The sequence below is a fragment of the Monodon monoceros genome, unplaced genomic scaffold, assembly GCF_005190385.1.
Source record: "Monodon monoceros isolate NGI ecotype Baffin Bay Population unplaced genomic scaffold, NGI_Narwhal_1 Super_Scaffold_13, whole genome shotgun sequence".
Taxonomy (NCBI): Eukaryota; Metazoa; Chordata; class Mammalia; order Artiodactyla; family Monodontidae; genus Monodon; species Monodon monoceros.
Genome location: NW_021703769.1, coordinates 80,589,225 through 80,594,634, shown reverse-complemented (window position 1 = coordinate 80,594,634; position 5,410 = coordinate 80,589,225). Strand labels below are relative to the sequence as shown.

The window sequence follows — 5,410 nt, the reverse complement described above, 5'->3', positions numbered from 1 at the left end:
CCCCCCTTGGGGCCACACCCAGCAATTGGGGCAATATCTAAATCATAAGGATTATTAAGTATTAACACAGAGTATGCATTTAGGTTTTTGTCCTTCTGTTAACTTATATCTTTTATATGCATTGATTCAGTAACATTTCCAAGAGTCTTGTGGTGAATAAATAGGTGGCAGGCCTTAACCCATGTAAGAGAAATGGAGGCAAATTGGCAGTAAGTGTTCACTGTCATTCAGCTGGTGGTACAAGCAAGAACCAATCTTCTTACTCTCCAAATCAACATTCCAGAAACTAAATCAAAGGTCTCCTGAACAGGAGGAAATCCTTAGATGTTTGCAAACACATAACCTTTCCAACCTATGATTGGTTATGTTCCTGATGTGTCTATACAAACCCCCTTCCCATTCACAACTGGGGGTAACCAGTCGAAACCCCAGACTGTTTTCATTTATTCATAGTTTCATTCAACAAACATTAACTAGGAACTTCCAGGTTCGAAGCACCATGCATTTCCTTGTATTTAAAATATGTGTGAACTGGTTTCATCCTAGTCTCTAAGTTCCTTGAGGACAGTGGAATTTTACCCAACTCTTCTGTACACTGCACAAAATGCTTGACACAATACTTGGCACTTGGTGAATACTCATTATTTGATGACTTGAAGCTTGATCAAAGCTTCAATTCAATCCTATTCCAATTCCAACTGAGAGGGGCTGGGACAAGATGGCGGAGCAGAAGGACCTTGAGCTCACCTCCTATCACGAGCTCACCTCCTATCACGAGCTCACCAAAATCACAACTGCTGAACAACCATCCATAATAAAGACCAGAACCTACCAAAAAAGATCTTCTACACCCAAAGACACAAACAAGAAACCACAGCGAGATGGTAGGAGGGGCGCTCTTGCAATATCATCAATTCCAAGTGAATCTATTAAGCAAATAAAATCATCCCATGGCAGTGTCCAACCACTCTCTTCCTCCTGTTTCCCATTTCTAAGTACCACCTTCCCTGGAATTAATTTTTTAAAAGGCAGAGTCCTCATATTGGATACTAGATCAAGGTCATTACACTAGTCTAAAAAACAAACACTAAAAATAACTTGCCCTTCTTGTAACTCAAACTGGCTCTTACACCAGAACATGATGGGATTAGGGGCTATGTTCTGGACTAGGCATCAGGTCAGCCCTGCCACTGACTTACATCAAAACCTTCCTCAACTCTCAAAATCCTCTGGTCCTGTTTCTTCAGTACAGAACAAGATGGTTTCACTTCGAGCCCCTGTGGAACTAAGAGTCTATCATCTGGAATGGCTCATAAAACATGAAAGGAAATGCATCAAACGGTAAGCTTTGCTTAGGCTGAAAAGCAAAATATTAACTCAAACGATAGAACCAGTGACTAACATTAAACGTCTCACTGTTACTTTTCTGAGGCTAAATTATTTCTTACCTTGTCATGTATCATAAAGAGCCTGGTTATTACTGATTTGCATGTGTCACCCTCATCTGCCCGGATTATAAACTCCTTCAAAGAAGGAACTGTCCTTTGTAAAGAGGTGGGATCTTAATAAAACACGGTAGGTATTTTGACTCTGGGTACCAACTCTACGTACTTCTGGATTAGTTCACCTAACTTGCAGACACACGAGGAATCCTTGCTTCCACGCGTGCTGTCCTTTCTTTACCAGGATGTTGTCTTCAGGAGGGAGTGATTAACTGAAAATGATCTTTCAGCTCTCAATCTGTCCTCGATCGCCCTTAAGACCAAAGGCTTTGTAGCCATGGGACCAAATACAACAATTACTTCCAGGGCGTTACTGCTCCATGAACAGCCCCAGAGAACACAGTGTGACTCTGAAGTAGGGAATTTGACGAGTTCACTTTGGTGAACATCACCTGACAGCCAAGCATTGGGGGTCAAACTTGTAAACCGCCCCAGGGCCAGGAGAGCCGGTTCAGAATTTCTGTGGGTTCAAGAGCAACCAGTCTAGCGGGAAGAGGGGTTCAGGGCATTGTCTTCCTGTGTTTAGGGGGCAGTTGAACTCTCCCAACTCCCCGGTGCTGTGGCGCCATCTCGGGAACAGGGAACAAGCGATTCTGACCGGGGAAGGGTCGAGAAGGTTCCTTGGAGAGACTTCCACAGAGGGAGACGGGCTCTGACGGGGCCTCTATGAAGGGAGAAAAACATAGGGATTTGTCGGTCCGTGTGGCTCAAAAGGCCCCAATTCTCAGTACCTCATTTCGTGACCAATGCACTTGTGAAAGCGCCAAGGCTCCACACACTTCGGTCCGTGAGTCTGAGGACATTTTTCGAGGGAATCAGTAAGACGTCCACGCTGTCGCGCCACCACCTTCCAGCGGTTTTCTGACGCCGACTTCGCAGAGGCAGCAGCTTCCCCTCAGGCCCGACCCTCCCCCGCCGGACGCGCTCGGGGACCCCGGCCGCGCGCCCGGCTGTGCGCGTGCGCCGACCGCCCCAGCCGCGCTGCGCAGGCGCCGTGGCCACTTCCGGGATCTGTCAGCCGCTCCCTCAGGGCCTCGGTCGTTCGCCCGCGCTCGCCGGAGCCTGTTCGCGTCGACTGACCAGAGTCCGCGAATTCAACGCTCCGAGCCCGTTCGGACGGCCCCGACCCCCAGGTAAGGCGCAGCAGGGGCGAGTTTCTGGCCTTGCCGGCCTCCCCTGGGCCGGCCTCGTCCCGGATCTGAACCCGCGGGGGCGGCGAGGCGGGGGCTTAGGCCGTGGGGCCCTGAGGCTGAGGGGCGGGCCGGGGGGAGGGGGCGGGGAAGCCGCGTTCTCAGAGGGGCCTGCCGAGCCCTGGGGTCCCCACACGTCCAGATCCCATTTTCACGATTTTCGAGCGCCAAGCCTTCTCCGATGCCAGAATTAAAGGTTGCTTCTTCTGCGCTTCCATTGTGGGCATTTATCCCAGTCTCTAATATTGTGGTGAATGGAATCATCTCCCCCCAGTCGAGCGTCACGAGGCACCGTTCATTCCTTTCTTCAGCGTCTAGAATAGGGTCCCTGCGCGCCATAGGCGCCCCTGGAATGTTTGGCTCTTGTCTAGGGCCGCCTTCCATCCTTCAGATGTTGGGGGACCTTACCGAGCTCGAGAAGAACGTTCCCCCGAGTTCTTTAAGAATCCCCCCCGCTTGGGTGCCGCCTTCCCCTAAGTCACAGTTGTACCTCTTCGCTCCTGGTCGCTCCGTGGAACCCTTTTGTAGCGCCTTTCCCACCACACCCCTTCGGTTCGGCTGCCCAGATTGCCATCCCGGCGCCACCATTGCTTGGATGACCCTGGGAAGATTGCTTCTCTGAGTCCCCGTTTTCTCATCTGTAGTAATAGGATCCTCAGGGGGTTTCTGAGGCTCCAGTGAGTTTATTTGCATAAATGCTTAGGATAGTTCCTGGCCCAGAGTAGGTGCTCAATAAATGTTAGCAGTTATTCCTGCTTCTCGGCGTTCTCTGTCTGTGTATCTATCTCCCCTTCCTCTTCTACGCTTCTCCCCCCAGATTTGAGGACCAGGAAAGTGTCAGATTTATTTATGTTTCTGGCCCCAACCTGGTACTTACTACACTGCTGGGCACATGGCAGGCACTTAATAAATTGTAGTTTAGAATCTTTAATTATAAAGCCATCTGTTCTCATACTGGGGCTTTGGAACCGGAAGGAAATGCTGACCTACTTTTATCTATTTCAACTCATTGCTGAAATTACCTAAATTATCCTAGTTCTGCCCTCTTTTATCAGTTTTTAAATCTAACCTTTTGGTTTCCCGGAGGCCCTGGGTTTTTCAGGTATCTTTAAAAAAAAGAAAAAAGAAAGAAAAGGAGAAGGTATCATTCAGGAGGCAATTTTTTGCCCTGTGAGGGAGTAGGTGTAAGTGGCTGCTTCCTGCACAACCTATTCGGAGGCCTTCCGAGGTTAATTTATCTACTTCCCACAATTAAAGGAGGGGATCATTCTCGAAAAATTAAATCTCCTGCTGGGGGAGAGTATCAGATCTAGGTAACTAATCCTGTGCTGAAACAGGTTCTGCCTAAGGAAGTTTGGTCTGCTGGTGAGACTGGTGCCTGGAGTTGGAACCTGTCTCTGAACGCTGGGGAGGGTGTGGTGACCTTGTCAGAGCACCTGCTATTGCTGGGCTGGGTATTGAGAGCAATTAGAAACTGGATGAATCACAGTCTCAAAAACTGACCCCAAGCAGGGAACTGAAATCCCCACAGTACAAATACTTTAAAGCTCCAGGACCGAGAATTTAAAGCCTAGGTAGGTGTTTCCAAGTTCAGAGGGTACTTACTGGTGTGTATTTCTAGGGATGGTTTCAACAGCCTTGGGTCAGAGGAAGAAAGGGAACTAACTAATTTAACTTAACGAGCATCTGTTTTAGGCTAGGCTTTGAACTACATGCTTTCACGTATTATTTAATCCTGTTACCACTGGCCTTGGGATGTCAGTTCTGTGTCCATTTTACAGATGAAGAAAAATGAGTTTTAGAGATATTGAGTGACCTGCCCAGGGTTTCCTAGCTACTGTGTGTCAAAGCCAGGATTCAAACCCAGGTCCTCTTGGCTCCACAGCCCATGGCTAACCAAATACCAGGATGACTCAAGTGATAGGTGAAGAAAGGAGTTGGGGGGTGGAGGGGGTCCCTGGAATCATAATGTCCTATAAATTGTTCTTTCTGTCTCTGTGCTGGACATTAAAAGTTCATCAGTAGAAGTTTGTTAAATTTAATGCAGCACCTTTTTGTCTCTCCCTTTTTCTTCTCTCTACCCTCGTTAAGACAGAGTTTTTCAGATTTCACTTAAATATGAATCACAGTTTAGAAATTATAATTATCACCCTACGACAGAGGTTTCTTTTTCTTTGTACAAAATTCAAATTGTCATTATTCTGCTTTCACACTGAGTTTAATGAACACAGGCTGTGTTTACTGGTGTCTTATGAATCTGACAAACATGAGTGTTGTCTTGGCCTACAGACTTAAAATAGCCACATGATTATAGAAGGAAGTACAGGTCTAAGTGTATGTCCAAATATGGAACTTGAATGCTATAACGAAATTAGAAATGCGATTTTAGAAATAATTATGCAATTGAGTAAATGTTTACCTCTTTTGAAGGCTTTGCTGCATTGCTTATAACCATGAGGTTTAGAATGAGAAAGCCTTTGTCTGCACCTTTTTTTTTTAATATAAATTGAGAACTTTTTTTTTTTGCGGTACGCGGGCCTCTCGCTGTTGTGGCCTCTCCTGTTGCGGAGCACAGGCTCCGGACGCGCAGGCTCAGCAGCCATGGCTCACAGGCCCAGCCGCTCCGCGGCATGTGGGATCTTCCTGGACCGGGGCACGAACCCGTGTCCCCTGCATCGGCAGGCAGACTCTCAACCACTGCGCCACCAGGGAAGCCCT

General features: G+C 47.7%; 1 protein-coding gene across 1 annotated transcript in view; it reads left to right on the top strand.

Annotated features, from left to right (window-relative positions):
* The first annotated feature begins 2,477 nt into the window (after positions 1 to 2,477).
* ARPC1A (actin related protein 2/3 complex subunit 1A) overlaps positions 2,478 to 5,410 on the top strand; it is a 27,030-nt gene continuing 24,097 nt past the window's right edge. Inside the window, exon 1 of the mRNA XM_029221096.1 lies at positions 2,478 to 2,635. The gene's annotated coding sequence lies outside the window, so the exon portion shown is untranslated. The remainder of the gene's footprint in view (positions 2,636 to 5,410) is intronic.